Source organism: Hippopotamus amphibius, chromosome X, assembly GCF_030028045.1.
Source record: "Hippopotamus amphibius kiboko isolate mHipAmp2 chromosome X, mHipAmp2.hap2, whole genome shotgun sequence".
NCBI classification, from domain to species: Eukaryota; Metazoa; Chordata; class Mammalia; order Artiodactyla; family Hippopotamidae; genus Hippopotamus; species Hippopotamus amphibius.
In genome coordinates, this window is record NC_080203.1 from 113,596,862 (window position 1) to 113,616,393 (window position 19,532).

The 19,532-nt window shown below is 35.3% G+C and overlaps 1 pseudogene; it reads left to right on the top strand.

Annotated features, from left to right (window-relative positions):
* The first annotated feature begins 222 nt into the window (after window positions 1-222).
* On the top strand, window positions 223-1,562 carry LOC130842161 (antizyme inhibitor 1-like; annotated as a pseudogene).
* Window positions 1,563-19,532: the final 17,970 nt, after the last annotated feature.

Below are 19,532 nucleotides of genomic sequence, written 5' to 3' on the forward strand. Positions count from 1 at the left end.
ACCAAGTATACAGCTACCCAGAGGGCCTAGGAGAAGTGCTGTAGAGAGAGCAGTTCGACTTCAACGCTGAGCCACCTTGGGAACCTAGCTGATGATAGGGGGGGTTCCATCTCCTAACTTGTCCATTTGGTTGCATATTCTAAGGACCCAGGCATAAGGCTTGGTGGCCCATCTCTTGTTTTCCCCGGTTTCTGACTTTCGGCTTTGTGGAATATGGCTGAGATGAAAGGATTTATTGATGATGCAAACTACTCCATTGGCCTGTTGGATGGAGGAACAAACCTTGGAAATGTTATTGGTAACTATGTTTATGAACATACCCTGACAGGGAAAAATGCATTTTTTGTGGGAGATCTTGGAAAGATTGTGAAGAAACAGTCAGTGGCAGAACATGGTGGCTCAGATAAAGCCTTTCTATGTGGTAAGGTGCAACTCCACTCCAGCTGTACTTGAGATTTTGGCAGCTCTTGGAACTGGATTTGCTTGTTCCAGTAAAACTGAAATGGCTTTAGTGCAAAGATTGGATGTATCTCCAGAAAACATCATTTACATAAGTCCTTGCAAGCGAGTGTCTCAGATAAAGTATGCAGCAAAAGTTGGAGTCAATATCATGACATGCGACAATGAAGTCGAATTAAAGAAAATCGCATGTAATTACCCAAATGCCAAGGTCTTACTACATATTGCAACAGAAGATAATATGGGAGGTGAAGAGAGTAACATGAAGTTTGGCACTACCCTGAAGAATTGTTGGCATCTTTTGGAATGTGCTAAGGAACTGGATGTCCAAATTATTGGGGTTACATTTCATATATCAAGTGCTTGCAAAGAATCTCAAGTATATGTACATGCTCTATCTGATGCTTGATGTGTATTCGACACGGCTGGAGAATTTGGATTCACAATGAACGTGTTAGACATTGGTGGAGGCTTCACAGGAACTGAATTTCAATTGGAAGAGGTTAATCATGTTATAAGCCCTTTATTGGATGTCTGCTTTCCTGGAGGATCTGGCATTAAGATAATTTGTGAACCTGGAAGCTACTATGTGTCTTCTGCATTTACACCTGCAGTTAATATCATTGCAAAGAAAGTTGTTGAAAATAAGTTTTCCTCAGGAGTAGGAAAAACCAGAAGTGATGAACCAACCTTCATGTATTACATGAATGATGGTGTTTATGGTTCTTTTGCAAGTAAACTGGGTGAGGACTTAAATACCATTCCAGAGATTCACAGGAAATACAAGGAAGATGAGCCTCTGTTTACAAACAGCCTTTGGGGTCCATCCTGTGATGAGCTTGATCAAACTGGAAAACTGTCTTCTTCCTGAGCTGAATGTGGGAAATTGGCTTATCTTTGATAACATGGGAGCAGATTCTTTCCATGAACCATCCGCTTTTAATGATTTTCACAGGCCAGCTATTTATTACACGATGTCATATAGTGATTGGTATGAGATACAAGATGGTGGAATTACTTCAGACACAATGATGAAGAACTTCTTCTTTGTGCCTTCTTGCATTCAGTTGAGCTAGGAAGACAACTTTTCCACTGAAGCTTAAGCAGGCATTAATGCTTTTCTTAGATCTGAAGTTGCAGGTTAAGCTTGTCTGGTCTACATTCCAGTGTGGAAAAAATTTGAGCAATCTTATTCCGTTAATTCTCTTGGAAACTACTAGCACTAGCTATTTGGGACCAGATGAAATCAGCTCTCATCTATAATTCACTGGGGGTAATTGGGAGGTTAAGGTAATGTATCCAGATTTAAATTTACCAGTTTGCCCTACCCCTTAAGCGTTTAAAATAAAATATACAACAAAATGGATGACTTAGTGGAGATGGAAGCCCATTAATTGGGTTCCCCATTAAACCGTTTACATACAAGCACACAGTTTTTATACTAAGGATTGGTGTTAAAAAGACTTGTAAAGTTAATGTCTTTCACCCAGATATATCGGATGTCAGTGGAAGACCAGTGTGACTGTATTAGATACGTTTAGTGTATTTAGAATGTGTAAATTTGTGCTTTGCATTGTAGTTTAATAAATGTAAAATTGCATCATAGTATTTGTTGTATTTGACCTAATGTAACCCTTGTATGATTGCCGTAAAATTTTGTGTAGATTTTACTGTTTCTTCAGGCTAAAACTTTGAGAAAGGGGCTAGCTAAGAAAGGTAGTTTTGAAATAGATGTGTGTATGGACTGTTTAGAAGGTTATTTTCCTTTATAGCTCATTTAAGTTTAGTTTGGCTCAGTACACTTTTCAGTTATTTAATTAGTAATTTAAATAAAATGTTTGGTAAATCATTGTGAAGTTCAGATTCATTATGGAGAGTTGATGTGCAGTAACATGATGTTTAACAATTTTAACACCAAAAATGTTACTCCTGCATAAACCAATTATAATAATTAATGGGTGTTTCTGTATAGATAGAATGCATAGAGTACGTTAGTAAATCTTTGAATCACAAATCTTTTGGCTGAAATGGAAGATTCTATTAAATACGTTGAATAAACTTTGGGGGAGGGAAATACAATTGCAGAAAACTCTGCAGCGCACTAAATCTTAAAGAAGGGCTACATCTATATCCGGAAACCTGATGCTCCTTTGCACGGAATATTATTTAAATTCAGAATTGTGAGGGGGGTGAGGTGAAGCACACCTATTTTCAATTTCTTATTGCAGTGATTTCAAAATTAGGGTTTGTTTTGTTTTAACTCTTCACTTAGTTTCTTGTTATTTTCCATTTGTTCAGCTTAGTGTACTTTTAATTCTTTTCATACTAAAATTTTATGGTGATTGGGGGAAGTGAATTTAGAGTCACTAACCTGACAGTTGTTGCCAGGAATTTGCATTGTTCACTGCTTGTATATTAGTAATCCTAGATCTCAGAATTACAAAAGTAATAAACAACAGGGGTCATTTTTTCCCTAACTTACTCTATGTTCAGATGTGGAATTTCTGTCTCCCAAAAGGAAATGTGACTTCACTTTGGTGCCAGTGGACAGAAAATTCTACCTGTGCTACATAGAAGAAGTTTGGAATGCACTTAATAGCTGGTTTTTACACCTTGATTTCAAGGTGGAAGGAAATTGATCATGAATCTCTAATAAATTTCAATCTCTTAAACCAGTAGGTGCTTAATATTTTTGATTTTACTAATTCCCATTTGAATTTCATGGGTTCTATTAAGTAATAAAAAAGACCCCAATGTGTTGTCATCTAATTATCCTTGGACTTTTCCAAGGTATAATGTGGGGTTTTATGCAAAATTCCAAGCTACCATGCAACTTTATTTAACTGAAATAAGGAGGAGGAATTGTTCCTAACCTTCTTTACATGTTGTGCTTTTTGGTCCAGAGATGCCAGATCTTTTAAGAGATGGTACAACTTTGAGTCCTTGGCTTGACTATACAACTTTGAGCTTCACGGCATATCAATTTTGCCATATTTGTAGGAGAGCTAGTCTGTGTATAACAGCTCAGAGTTGTAAGTACGGATATGTGAATGATATGGTAACTCTAAGAAATGTCTGTGTTGTATTTGAAGACTGTTTGCCATGAATCTGAAGTTTGAACTTATGTATTTCAATTTGGTATGCTAAAAATGTACTGAATTAATGTAATTTTTTTAAAACAATATTGTAATCTCAGTTCAGAATTTAACTGAAAATATAAACCCAAATGATTTCTATATAGTAAATTGAACTGTAAAGGTAACTTGTGTGTGATTCTGAATATACAGATAAAATGTTTTTATTCCTCCTTTAAAAAAAAAAAGTAATCTACCAAAGGATGACCTCCAGCAACACAAGCCAGTAAGTGAGGAAAGGGAAAGAAATGGCATGCAGAAAACAGCAGTCCCAACACAGGAAGGACTCAAAGGGAATTTCCAGATTGGCCAGGAAGGGAAGTTACAGGGTTACAAATATGCAGTAGGCATAAAGAGCACCTGTCCTGATTAAAGCATGCCAATATTTATTCTAAATACCAGTTTAAAATTTGTATTATAGCAATAATGAGTGTTTGGAAGAAGGAAAACAGAGGAACAGCCTCCCTCGTGTTGTATGTACGCGTGCATACACGTGTGTATTTTTTCTCTGAATCCATCTGCATGGTTTTCAGGGAAGATTTAGAACTAAGTGGCAACTGTATTAATGCTGAAACTTGAAGTTTGATGATAATATTTTAATTAAAATAGCCATATGCATATTACATGGGAATATGGAGATGTAAAATTCCAGATTAAACAGCCAAATGATACAAAAGTATTTGCCTTTAGAACAGAGGAATTGGGAGATTGGTGAGGGGTGGGACAGTGTTATTCTATTTTTTAAAATACTGAAGTATCGTTGACATACAGTGTTACATTAGCTTCAGGTGTACAACATAGTGATTTGACATTTATGTACATTACAAATTGATCGCCATGGTAAGTCTAGTAACCGTCTGTCACCATACAAAGTTATTACAACAGTATTCACTATCTTCCCTACTCTGTACATTACGTCTCCATGATTATTTTATAGCCGGAAATTTGTGCTTCTTAATCCCCTTCACCTATTTCACCCATATCCCTCTCTACTCTGGCAACCATCAGTTTCTTCTCTGTATCTGAAACTTTTTTCTGTTTTGTTTTGTTTTGTTTTGTTTTGTTGGTCTATTCGTTCTGTTTAGATTCCACATATAAGTGAAATCATTGTTGTATTTTATTTTAAACTTTGTAATGTCATTTATTTGTTAAACTGTGTGTGCTCTTTGATAAAGAAGAATTGAACAATACAAATTTTACAGGTCAAGTTAATTTATTTTATTAACCTGTAATGGGTTTTATTTATTTCTGGGCAAAAGCTGTAGGTCTTTTCTATAGGTTTTAAAAATGTCCAAGTAAAAAAAAATCTTTAACCACCAAGATGCTTTATCTGCCTGAAGATAAACAGAAAATCCCAAATATTTAAACAAAATACTAAACCAATGACTGGATCAGTCTCTGATGTAAAGTGTTCTTTTAAGAAAGGTCAAGTGAATGAACAGGTAATGCCACACTTTAGTCACAGTCTTTGTTAACGATGCAGAATGCTTATGGTTTGATCATTGTTCATGCATTGTTCATTTCTATATGCAGTGGGAAAGTGGAAATAAGGTTTATTGAATGCCTAGCTGCCAAACAATTCTTATTCTCAATACAGTAAGATTCCTTGTATTTTATAAATTTATTTATTTATTTATTTATTGCCTGTATTGGGTCTTCGTTGCTGCTTATGGGCTTTCTTTAGTTGCGGCAAGTGGGGGCTGCTCTTCATTGCACTGTGTGGGCTTCTCAGTGCGGTGGCTTCTCTTGTTGCAGAGCACAGGCTCTAGGTGTGCGGGCTTCAGTAGTTGTGGCACGTGGGCTCAGTGGTTGTGGCTCACGGGGTCTAGAGCACAGGCTCAGTAGTTGTGGCGCATGGGCTTAGTTACTCCGTGGCATATGGGATCTTCCTGGAGCAGGGCTCGAACCCGTGTCCCCTGCATTGGCAGATGGATTCCTAACCACTGCGCGACCATGGAAGCCCCTCTTGTGTTTTAAAAATGTACATTTATAAAGACATGAAATAGATATATTGAGATTGATTAAGATTCAATAATTTACTCAAATTTCAGAGAACATGAACTAAGTATCTTAGTAGACATTATTCTCAAATGAAAGGATGAAAAGAAAAGTAAATCTCAGTCCTGCCTACCAACGATTCATGGTATATTGTTTTAACAACAAATAACGATTTACACAAAGCAGTTCCATTTCTGTCAAAAGTCAAATAATTTTTAAGCGACAACATTGGGATTTGAACTTAAACTTACCTTACTCCAAAGCCTGCTTTCAGCAACAGATTACCTGTATGGTTTTCAGAAATAATTGTTTCAAAAATTTATCTATTGCTAGCAGATGCTATTCTTCTAAGATAAACTCTATATGTGTTACTATTTAACATTTTCAACAATGGTAATACAATTAAGTGCATAGATACAGGTTTCATTATCCCTGAAATCCAAGATTATGTTTTGCATATTCCTTTGAGGAAGAGTGCCAGTAATGCCAACAACTTGAGCACAGAAAAAATCCTGCGCCCTCCATCTTTTTTGAAAAAATAATATTTATTTATTTGGTTGTGCTGGGTCTTAGTTGCGGCAGGTGGGCTCCTTAGTTGTGGCTCTCTGGCCCGCGCCCTTCATGTTTAAACCCTTATTAGACAAATTTTCTATTTTCTAGCTATTCTAAAGAATTGAGAGTAGCTTAGAATCTGAGAACCTGAAAGTTTAATATTATATAATCGAACTACAAATCTTATTAGTGGGGGGAAAAAACCCAGTCTAGATACATTGTGACTAATGAAAGATCACAGCTTCTGTAAGGGCAGTTTTTGGATTAAATCCACAGGCGCTAACACCCAGTCCTGTGCTGTTTGGACTGGAGGGGCTGAAAAGCAACATTGAAGAATCACCATCAAGACTCTGTTTTCAATGTTATGTTGCTAGCTTTTGTTTCCTAATGATTTTCTTTTTTTTTCTTTTCTTTTCTTTTTTTTTAATTTATTTATTTTATTGGCTGTGTTGGGTCTTTGTTGCTGCAGACGGGCTTTCTCTAGTTGTGGTGAGCAGGGGCTACTCTTTGTTGTGGTGCGTGGGCTCCTCGTGGTGGCCTCTCTTGTTGTGAAGCACAGGCTCTAGGCATGTGGGCTTCAGTAGTTGTAGCACATGGGCTCAATAGTTGCGGCTCATGGGCTCTAGAGCGCAGGCTCAATAGTTGTGGCACACGGGCTTAGTTGTTCTGCAGCATGTGGTATCTTCCTGGGGCAGGGATTGAACCCGTGTCCCCTGCATTGGCAGGCAGATTCTTAACCACTGCGCCACCTAGGAAGTCCATGCTAATGATTTTCTTATAAAATCTTTATAAAAATGACTGAAGTCCCATATGTATTCTTTTAGAAAATATGTATGTTCCAGTCATTGAGAAAATAATAGGTATTCTAGGAAGTAAGACTTGACTAAAAGTGGATTATTTTTAAAACTTTAATAAACTCTCTGAATATTATGCAGAATTAAGGAATAATTAATTAGCTATACATAGAGCCCAAGAATGAATCATAAAATTGGGCGTATTGAAAAAATGTGAGATACGCAGTAAGAAATGCAAAATAATATTATATGTGATTATGAAAACACAAACAATAACATCTTATTCAAGGATACATATGTTAGGATATACACATTCTAGTGAGTACCCTTGGTGGTGCTTTATGGAGGGGAGGAAGTGAAAGTGGAAATTAAGAAAAATGGACAAACATCAAGTAATATTAAAAAAAAAATGAAAGAAGAAAAAAAAAAAAGACTGGGGCCTTGCACAGCCTACTAATCTGATAAATAGGATTAACTGAATTCCCTGCAGAAGTCCAAAAAGTAAATTAAAAAAAAATTATTGATAATCTCTATTATAATGGAGTTATTTCTTAAAAGGTAACTTACAAATATGGGTGATTAATACAATCCTACACAATTCATAAATAGAAGAAAACCTTTGGAATTTTGCAACATTTAGAAGAATGATTTTATAACGAAAACTTTTTCCGGGTTTATTGAGATATAATTGACATATAACATGGCATAAGTTTAAGGTGTACAAAGTGACAATATTTGATACACGTGTATATTGAGAAAGGTTTACCTCAGTAAAGTTCTTTAATACATCCTTATTTTCACATAATATCCATTTTGTTGTTGTTGTTGTTGTTATGGTGAGAACATTTAAGAGCTTTACTGCAAATTTCAAGCATACTATGTAGTGTTGTTAATTATAGTCATCATGCTGTACGTTAGACCCTGGAACTTATTCACTTTGAAAGTCTGTACCCTTTGACTGACATTATGCTATAAAAAACTTTTAAGAAATCCTATAAGACCCAGATAAGTTAACATCCTGAAAACTTGGAACAGTTGCTGAATCTTCAGTGAGAATATCTGGTTCTATTCTGAAGATTTATCTTCAACATTTTTATGGTGTGATTAATTACATCCCTATTAATTATGTCACTGATTTTTTTTTTTAATTTAAAAACTTATTTTTATTGGAGTATAGTTGCTTTACAATTTAAAAAGTCTTTTTTTTGAGAAAAACTTATTCCCTACTTTATTTTTTATACATCTTTATTGGCATATAATTGCTTTACAGTGTTGTGTTAATTTCTGCTGTACAACAAGTGAATTACTATATGTATACATGTATCATCATATCCCGTCTCTCTTGAGCCTCCCTCCCACCCTCCCTATCCCACCCCTCTAGGTCGTCACAGAGCACGGAGCTGATCTCCCTGTGCTGTGTCACTGATGTTTTAAGCTTTACTTTTCCGTGCTGCCCTCGTTCATTTCATAGTGCCAATAAATGAAATATATTATTAAACATTTTTGCTTTCTATCACACTTTGCTATCTCTTAGAACTTAAAAATATTCATGCAAATAAAGGTAGCATTGGTGATAAAACATGCTTTATATTGGAAAACCTAGTACTTTATAGGGACTATGCATCACGTGTTGTCTATTAGATACATCAGTAATTTAAGTTTTGATAGAGCAGCTTTTGCATAAATACATAAGATCCTGATGATAATATGAAAACCAAAATGAAAATAATCTTTAATATTTATTTAGATATTTTGGTTGAGTCTTGACAGCACACTTGATTTCGTATTCCGGGTAGCTGTGCCAAGCCCTATATACTTCATACTCAAGTAGTGGTTGTATCAATTAGCACACATTTGGACACATGTAACAGAATACCCAACTAATAGAGATTAAGTTAGTTATTAATATGGTGCAGTGTTGGTGAGAGCTAACTGAATAGTTGGAATGGGCACCAGTCTGGCATGTCATTTAGACTCTCAGAGCCTCATTGTGTTTATGTGAAAAGTAGTGATGTTAAATTACACAAATTCTTACTTTCAAATATGCTTAAAATTGTGTGATTCCAGTTGCATTCTAATGGCAGTAGCCGTTTATAGGAATGTTTTAAGGTTATGTTACTGACTAACCTTCACTGAGGTGAATTAAGGCAAAGCAGGAGGCAAATTCTGTTTCAGAGCTGTCATACAGAATATGGTTCTGATTTGCATGAGGAAGCAGAAAATTAACTAATGAGACAGGAGCTACCACCTCTGATGTAACAACATTGGGGGAGAAAGAAAAACCTTGCTCACAAGGCCATGATGAGTGAGGACAGGGGAAGCATGAGAAGTTTGATCTCCCCTCTTAGGTTTTAAAAATGTGTCTAGGCACATCCTTGTTTTTCATATGGGGAGTCGCAACAGTCTTCAACACCTAATGACATTCCTCATAAGAAAAGGATCATCAATCAGTCAAAAACGGGGCCATAGCAGCAGCCAAGTCCTTAGCCCAAAGTGGTCAGGATGATGTAAAGTCTACCAACCCAAAGGAAAATCTAGATTGTGAATATCTTCTAAATTTAGACCAGAAACATGATTTCAATCTTTTTCTGTCACTACATCTTTCCTTTCTTTTATGTCAACAGCTACATTTTCTTTTCACACCTATTGTTTAAACATGGCTAATTTCGTTGATAAAAGCAAAGGAGAACTAAAACACACTCTGTGCAGGTAACTTAGACCAAGATAGAAGTCATTCTGAAAATGATGTATAAAATTCATTTGAAATATTTTCCATTTCTATGGACAGTTAATGAGAGGAAAACTGATATGCTATATGCTTGATTCTCTTATTTTACAGTCATTGGAAACAAGTTTGTTCTAATTCATTCGTTCATTCATTCATTCTCTCTCTCAGAGACACACATAGATATAGGGGTGTGTATGTGTACAGATACACATATACCAGACAAATGTAATTACCAATTAATAAATGACATTCTTTGAAGGTTATTATTTGAAATTATTTTAGTAATTTATTGTATAAAACTTTTAAAAAATATTAGTTTATCATTTATTGATTTTAATAATCAATTAATGGATCTGTTTGTGATTCGTAAGTTTACATTTTTCAAATTGGGACAAAAATATACAAGATTTTTATTAGTTGATCATTTTTAAATGGAAAGATAAATAAAATTACGAACATAAACATGTTTCATAAAGTTTCTTATTGTCCTTGCTAATGATAGACATTAAGTTAATCTAGTCTTTCAGTCCTGGTACCAAGACACAATGAAATATTCTTATTTAAAAGTCAGAGAATTGTAATTAATCTTAATCATTCTGTTTACAGGATGCCAGTTAGAAAGTACTTAAAAATTACAGGTTTTAACAAATGAAATACACTTTAGATTCTGAGAGAGCACATATTTATACACCCATGTTACGTTACTTGGTAGATTAAACTCGTAGGTCCTGAACCACATGCTGTGATGATGGATTTAACACTTCATAATGAGCACTAAGTAATATTTACTGTGTATCCTCATTTGCATTAAGTCGCTTTATGTTAGAGAAATAAGAACCTTATGTTGAGTTTATTAGAGTAGTATTAGATTTAAGACCTCCAGGCTTTTCCCCATCTGTTAACTGAAATAACTTTTACTTGTGAAAGCAGACCAAAATAAATGTACTTCAATTAAGCTACTTGTTTCATAGCCATAGAATTTATTTTACATTTTACATTTTCTGTCTCTGTGGGAGTTGGAGAGTATGCAGAGGTAATGATGTCTTTATTAAACTACTTGACTCCATTCAAGAAAAAATAAATGTTTAATGAAAAGTATTTTATAAACTAAAGACAAATAAGGCAAGAAAACTGGAAAAATTGCTCAAGCACATAATTAATAAATCTTAAATAGCATCTATTTTTTACTTTTTGTATAAATAACATTTCTAAAGAAAATAAGTGTCAAGGTTAGTATTTCTGCTCTGAAATCATTTCAGCACTTATTTTTTTACTCATTTAATTCAATTCTAGTTATGGAAAATTGCAGTCTATTTATGGAGAGTGCTGACAAGCAGCTAAATTGAGGGTAACCTTTGTTTTTAAGACTTGTATGTCCAATCGAATTATCACATTAACTACTTTTTATCACAACTGAATATGTGTGAATCCTTGGCTACTGCAATTAATTGCTACAGAAAGGTCAAGTGTGGCCAGATATTGGCTATCGAAAATGCTGTTTCTCTAATAATGCCCTAAATCTTTATCATTCATATTTAATGGAAAATATCTTTCCTGCAGTAGCTACAAAAAACATCTGACCTACCTTTGTATTTGTTGTTTGACAGTCTTCAACTTCCTAGCTTTATCCCTATTAACCTAGACCACTCATAGTCTATATATATATATATATTTTTTTTTTTAAGCTATCAAAACTGACTAGCTGCAGGCAAGTTTGTGAACCTGATGATTGTGTTTGTCTTTCAGTGATTTATTTCCCCCTTTACTATTTTTTTGATTTCTCTGATCTCTGAAACCACATTTTTTCTCTCTTACCTCTAACAAAATCTACTCTAATAAAATACCTGTCTACTAAATCATTTTATACATAAGGTCATAATGTCTGTGGATTAACTGTACTTTTTTTTTATTTTTATTTTTTATTTTTTTATTTTATTTAATTTGATTTTTTTATTGGAATATAATTGCTTTACACTCTTGTACCAGTTTTTGAGGTACACCAAGGTCAATCATCTGTATTTATACACATATCCCCGTATGACAAAGTGAGAGAGTAGCATAGACATATATATACCACCAACCGTAAAATAGATAGCCAGTGGGAAGTTGCTGTACAACAAAGGGAGATCAACTCGATGATGGATGATGCCTTAGAGGACTGGGACGGGGAGGGTGGGGGGGAGTCGAGGGATTAACTGTACTTTAAACAAGAAGAAGAGTTAGTAGTACCTTATTCTAATAATGAAATTTCAGGATTTGGGGGATTGGTCAGTGAGATCTTTGAAGACTAGAAGAGCTACTTAAACCTTATTATGTGGGTAGTTTCTTACCCATTCTGTGGAAGGAATATGTTTTAAATGAGAAAAAATAGCATAATTACAGAGTGTGAAGTCACTATGTTTACATCTTTTTCTTATTTGTAAAATATTTAAAGAAAATTTTTATCTCATTTGTAAAGGCAACATCTATAGAACCATCATAAAGAACTAAATATATTAGACTGAATGAGCTGTCAGGTCAAAATTCAGCCATTATGCTCAAATTGCATGAAATTGGATCGATCGGCTCTTTATTACATATTTCTATTTCAATCTAGTATTTATAGATTTTACCAATAATTGTGCTGTTGTTAAAATGCTTGAGATGCTTGGAATATAAGAAAAAGTTCCCCATTTTACCAGTTTTTAAGTGAAGGATATAGAGAAATTGAATCAATTAAGGAAGAGCTGATCTATGGAGAATAGCTATGAAAATTTTTTAAATGATTTGAGGAAATTGTCATTAAATGATAATTAAATGTATTTATTTTAAGAAACAAAATTAGGGTAATTTACATCACAATAAGGCTTTTATAAATCTTAACTCTGGGAAAGTTTTCCTTTATTAATACTTCTAATAGGTCTTATTCTTAAAAGAATTTTACAGTGACTTCAACTTTGACGTTACATGAAATGCACTCTTCTCGAAACCAGCTTAGTACTCATTGCAATTGTTGAATGTCAACTTCATGCTGGAACATAGAAATATCTATTTCCATCCATATTAATACAACAACATTACAGCTAAACATGTCCTCAATACATTTGGTGTGGGACTTCAACTAGCCCTGTTGGGACTGTGAACTCTGCCTGCTACTGCTATGCTATTTTCTTAAAAATTCCCAAACATCTTTCAGAAGTGATTAGCAGTCACCAAAAACAGAAGTTAAAAAAAAAAAAAGCGCTAGGTAATCAGATAAAAGCAAATTTCATTTCTCAACATTGTACCATGCGTTTTTGCTTTCTATAGAAGTAGAAGAGAAAAATCAGAAATTATGCCCCATGCACCACATTCTATTAAATATTTAGGAACTTCATTTCTTGGAAAAGTATTTGTACTTTGCTCAAAAATGTCCAAATGGGGTGGGAGAGGGAAATAAGTGGTTTTAGTAATATTATCTAAGAATTTGCATTAGTATTTAAATACCATAATCTAAATTGGACTTTCCACAGCTTTGTCAGCATCTATTAGAGTACTAGATCTATTTCTTGGTATGATAAGTCTACCACCATATCAAAATATTCATTGTATTATAAATAACAACAGAATACAGGCCATTTTAGGTCAATTATAAGAAAATAATAAGTGAATAATTATTCTGTCTTTTCTAAACCATGATTTATAATAAAGAAGGTATCTTCTAATACTTTCTTCCTATTTTGTTTTTCCATTTTGTGTAAAAAAATGAGAAAATAAGTCACTGGAAAATGATAAGTTGGCCTATGGTCAGAATCTTAAGAAAAGATTTAGAGAATTAAAAACTTTTAATATACATTTGTCTTAAACAGTAGGAGCAATTTTCTATTCCTGGTCTGAAGAACAGTGTTCTTGACCATCACTATTATTAGAAGTGAAAACTTAGCCAGCAAATATAAACCATAGCAAAGACCCAAAGGAGGCTAGATACTTTTTATCACATTTTTCTGTTTTTTTTTTAATTTTATTTATTTATTTTTTAAAAATTATTTATTTATTTATCTTGGGCTGTGTTGGGTCTTTGTTGCTGTGTGCGAAGTTTCTCTAGTTGTGGCCAGCGGGGCTACTCTTCATTGTGGTCCTCAGGCTTCTCATTGTAGTGGCTTATCTTTGTTGTGGAGCATGGGCTCTAGGCACGCAGGCTTCAGTAGTTGTGGCACACGGGCTTAGTTGCTCTGCGGCATGTGGGATCTTCCCGGACCAGGGATTGAACCCATGTCCCCTGCATTGGCAGGTGGATTCTTAACCACTGCACCACCAGGGAAGTCCCACATTTTTCTATATTTTAATGTTTTGCATCAAAATTCTAGATGAGGAGATGTGACCAAGATGGCAGATTAGAAGGAAGACCCTGAACTCACCTCCTCCCACTGACAAAATCACAATTATTTACAGAGCAACTGTCTATGAAAATGACCTAAAGACTGGCAGTAAAGCTTTTCTACAACTAAACACATAAAGAAGGAACCTCAAGGGACTTCCTAGGATTAAGAATCCACCTGCCAATGCAGGGGACACGGATTCTATCCCTGGGCCGGGAAGACCTCACATGCTGTGGAGCAACTAAGCCCGTATGCCACAACTATTGAGCCTGCACTCTAGAGACCATGAGCCACAACTATTGAGCCCACGTGCCACAACTACTGAAGCCCGAGCACCTAGATCCCATGCTCCCCAACAAGAGAAGCCACTGCAGTGAGGAGCCTGCGCACCACAATGAAGAGCAGCCCCTGCTCATTGCAACTAGAGAAAGCCCATGTGCAGCAACGAAGACCCAATGCAGCCAATAAACAAATAAAATAAATAAATTTTAAAAAATAAAGAAAGAAGGAAGCTCAAAATGGGTACGACAGGTGGAGGCACAGTATAGTCGGTACCCACACCCCAGGGATGGTGACACATAAATGCGAGCAATATCACAATCATAAAAGTTCTCCTCAAGGGGTCTGAGCCCCGCATTGGGCTCCCAGCCTGAGGAGCCTGCACTAGGAAGAGAAGGCCCCAGAACATCTGACTTTGAAAATCACATAGAAATAAACACAGAGAATTGTGCACAGTGAGACAGAGGAATATGTTCCAAATGAGGAAACAAGATATAACCTCGGAAAAAGAGCTAAAGGAAGTAGAGATAAGCAATCTGTCTGATATAGAATTTAACATAATGATCATAAAGATGTTGAAAGAACTTGGGAGAAGATTGGTTGAACAGGATGGAAAGTTAGAAGTTTTTAACTAAGAGTTAGAAAATATAGAGAAGATACAATCAGAGATGAAGACTACAATAGCAGAAATAAACATACTGGAAGGAATGCACAGTAAATGAGAAGATAGGAACAGATCAGTGATCTAGAAGACAAAGTAGTGGAAATTAGCCAAAGTGAGCAGGGGGAGAAAAGAATTAAAAAGAGCAAGACCTCAGCAATCAGAAAAGAAAAAGAAATAAAAGAAACCCAAATTAGAATGGAAGAAGTAAAACTGTCACTGTTTGCAGATGACATAATACTATAGAAAGAAAATCCTGAAGATGCTACCGTTGGCACTTCCCTGGTGGTGCAGTGGTTAAGAATCCGCCTGCCAATGCAGGGGACATGGGTTCCATCCCTGGGCTGGGAGGATCCCACATGCCGAGGAGCAACTAAGCCCGTGCAACACAACTACTGAGCCCACACACGGCAACTACTGAAGCCCGAGCACCTAGAGCCCATGCTTCGCAACAAGAGAAGCCACCACAATGAGAAGCCTGCGCACCACAACGATGAGTAGCTCCTTCTCTCTGCAACTAGAGAAAGCCCGTGCACAGCAACAAAGAAATAAATAATAAAATAAATCTTTAAAAAAAAAAAAAAAAGGCGCCATCCTGTGCATTGTTGGTGGGATTGTAAATTGGTGCAACCACTATGGAAAACAGTGTGGAGTTTCCTCAAAATATTCAAGATAACAGTACCATGTGAATCAGCAATTCCACTTTGGGTATGTATCTGAAGAAAATAAAAATGCTAATTTGGAAATACATATACCCTAAAGTGTATTGCAGCATTATTTAGGTTATCCAAGATAGGAAGTAACCTAAGCATGCATCAGCAGATGAATGAGTAAAGTAGCTGTGGTATATATATATGCAACGGAATGTCACTCAGCTGTTTAAAAAAAAATTCAAAAAAAAAAAAAAAATCTTGCCATTTACAACAACGTAGATGGACCTGCAGGGTCTTATGCTAACTGAAAAAGTCAGACAAAGACAAATATTCTATCATCTTACTTATGTGGCATTAAAATATCATAACAAATAAAACAAAAACAGATTCATAGAGAATAAATAGGCAGTTTGCAGAGAGTAAGGGGATGGGAGACAAAATAGATCAAGGGTATTAAGAGGTATAAACCTTCAGTTGTAAAGATAAATAAGCCATGTATGTAACATACAGTATAAAGAATATGGTCAATAATATGTAAATAACTTTGGAGATAGACGTATGTAAATATCAAGTCACTATGTTGTACACTTGAAATTAACATAAACTATATGTCATCTATATCTCAAAAAAAAAAGAAAGAAAGAAAGAAATTGACAACCCATGCTGAAAGCTCTTCAATGGAGAGCCATTCCTTCAGGGCAAGGTCCAAGTTCCTTTGTATGTCCAAGAACCTTCATTTTCTGCTCTTACCTATCTTTTCAATCTCCTCCCCTGAGTGTGTGTGTGTATCTGTGTGTGTGTTGATTGCAGGACTGAGTATCTAAATCGAAAACCTCTCAGTTGCAGTAGTACTCAACACAGATAGACAAGCTGAATATCATGGAGGAGTAGCTTGCTCATGTTAACCATTTTGGGAAGCTCTGTTAAAGAACAAAGAAATACAACAGCAGCCCATGTGGCTATAATAGGAAGTATTGCTTTTCATTATTCTTTCTTACTTGAGTTTTTTCATCTGCCTTGCCCGTATTTTGAAAGATTTCCCAGTTGTCTCTCAATAAAAGTTCAAATAAGCCAACATAGTTTAGGTTGAATGTGTTGTAGGCTTAATGGTAAGTATTTAGATCAAAAGAGGACCTTGACTTGAAACGACCCATGGTAGGTTGGCTACTTCCAAATAAAAATGATTTTTATCTCCAAAGCAAAAACCTGTTCAAAACTACTATGGATCTATGTCCAATGTGATGTGTGTTTCTTCTCTTCCCCTTTAGTTTGTAAAGCTTAAAGGAGCATTCTCATATGGCACCTTTGTCTTGGATGAGTGTTTTACTCTCTAGTTGCTATTACACTGTAGCGGGCAGTACATTTATCAAGATCCTACCCAGAGGCTAAGTGGTGGAAAAGAAATTGACAACGGTTGAATAATATGGTTTAGAAATATGTCAAAAATAAAATTAATAATAATGGAAAAAAACAAATATGTAACATTAATTTCATTTGTTTCAGATTTCTTATAAGATTGTATATCTGTATAAAATAATACTCTATTAAATCAACATAGCACTTTTAAGGAGGAGTTCTAAATAGGGTTCCATAGACTGGCTGCAGGATAGGGTTCCAGTGGTTTATGAACATACTGTGCTCATGAGCAAAATTTCATGTGTATTTTCTTAGAAAAATGCCCATACTTTTTATCACGTTCTCTAAAGGTTCTGTGATAGTTCCCCTCAAAGTAACATCGCCCTTGCATTACAGTTCTCGAAGCAACTTTATCTTAATTATTTCTTTTGATTCTCAAAATAACACTGTAGAGAGAAACAGAAAAAAAAAAAGTATTGTTCTTATTTACACATAGGAGAATGAGATGCGTGATTGTTAAGTAACTGGCCCAATCTTACAGGCAATAATTTTAGAAATCAAGCTGAGGTCCCAGAAAATTTGATGGCTAGTTCAGTGATCTTTCATATAAGATGAAGAATGATGCAGTTAATTGTAAACACATTGGATACACCTCTTGAAAAATAAAACCATAGATTCAAATTTATTTTGTCTGAAAAATAAATACAAATTTTTTCTGTTTAGAAACTGTCACTTCGTTTGCCAAATAGATCTTTGGTCTAATACCATAGCCCATATCCCTGCAATGTTATATTTTGGATTCTGGCAGGAGAGAATAGTGCTCTATGAGTACTGTGAGTATTCATAGTGCTCTATGAATACTCTGTTGAATTCTGTGGAGAGTCAGAGGGTGAGGCGAACTTATGTGCACAGCAGAAGTCCTGAAAGTACAATATTTCAGGTCTTTGCCCTCAATGATAAAGGAAGGTTATTTGATAAGCAAAGTCAAAGGGGCTGTCTTTCTTTACACATGAAAGGAAGTAGAATACTGATATATCCAAACGAAAGATTACAGAAATAAAAATGTTTTTAGTTTTGTATTTTTTCACTCTTTTGATTTGGCTTGACTGCCCCCCCACTGAACATTCAGGCAGTACTAATAAAACAGGGAGTAACCTTTGTCACCGATGAAAACTAGTATATCTTTTGGATGTCACAGAGTTAGGGGAAATATGTAGAATTTTAAGACTTAATTTTTCATTAGTAATAAGTTAACATTGCCCACATTCAAGTAAAAGAAATGAGATTTGCATAATGGATTGAAATAGGTGACCAAGTGAAAAAAGATCTGAATGTCTTTCTAATTCTATCAGCTCAAGGCAATATTGATAATTTTTAAACGTTTCAGCACATCTTTCCTGTCATGAAAAATAAAGTCCTTTATTGGAGTGAGCTTTAACTTCTTTAAGTCACAAAGATACACATTATCTGTCAAGATTCAACCAAAGAAACAACCAGTAGGAGGTACATGTTAAGGAATTTATTGCAAACAATTGGCTTATGCAGTGGCGGTGCTGGCTAATTCAGTCTGAAATCTGTCCAAGAGGCCACCTGAAAAAGGTGACCTGGAAAGTTTTTCTTAAATCTTGGCTCTTAAGGCCTTTCAACAAATTGAATTAGGGCTACCTAGATGTGAAGCATAATCTCATTTACTTAACATCACCTTATTATGGACTTTATCGCTACAAAATAACTTCGCAGAAATATTTATGTCTTTGATTGAATACCAAGCAGCTGTATCCTAGTCAAGCTGATGCATAAAACTGTCCATTACAATGTGTCACTTATTAATTTGGCACTTGGTGTATTAAATAGTGCCTAGACTAAGTTAACACACTGTACACCCAAGTATATACTATTTATTCCCATGACTGTACTAGTCTAGATTGTTCCAAACCCCAGGTGTCAGCCAAATTTTCCTGTAAAGAGACAGAGAGTAGATATTTTAGGTTTGCAGACCATATGGTTTCCTTCGTAACAAAAGTACATAAATGAATGAGTGTGTTCCAATAAAAATTTACTTACAGAAATACGTGATCTTCCCTTGGGCTACAGTTTACTTAAACCCCCTGCTCTAAACTAGCATTTAAATCCTTAATATCATCATGGATTATGGAATACCTGTGAACAAAACGCTGTGTTGGAGCCTATACAAGTTGAAAGTAGCATAAACATCTTAACATTTAGTTGGAAGAATGGATATACAGATAATGAGATACAAGGTCAAGGTTAAAATTGATAAAGTTCTATTTACAGTGTTCTGGGAAGACAGATAAGACTGTCTTTAAATATACCTGTGGGGTTTCGGTAGGGTTTCCCCAAATAGTTGACCTCTGATTTGGCCCCTAAGGTGGTCTCTAAATAGAGGGGGTAAGGAGCAAAGAGAGGGAGAGGAGAAAAGGACAGACTCACAGGAAAATTTTTGGAAAGAAAGCTAAATATGCTTAAATGGGCAATGAATAATCCAGTCACCAGAGGATGTGTGGAAAGAGGAGGAATTTTCAAATGCAGGCCAGGGCATTGTTGGAAAAAGACTGGATTT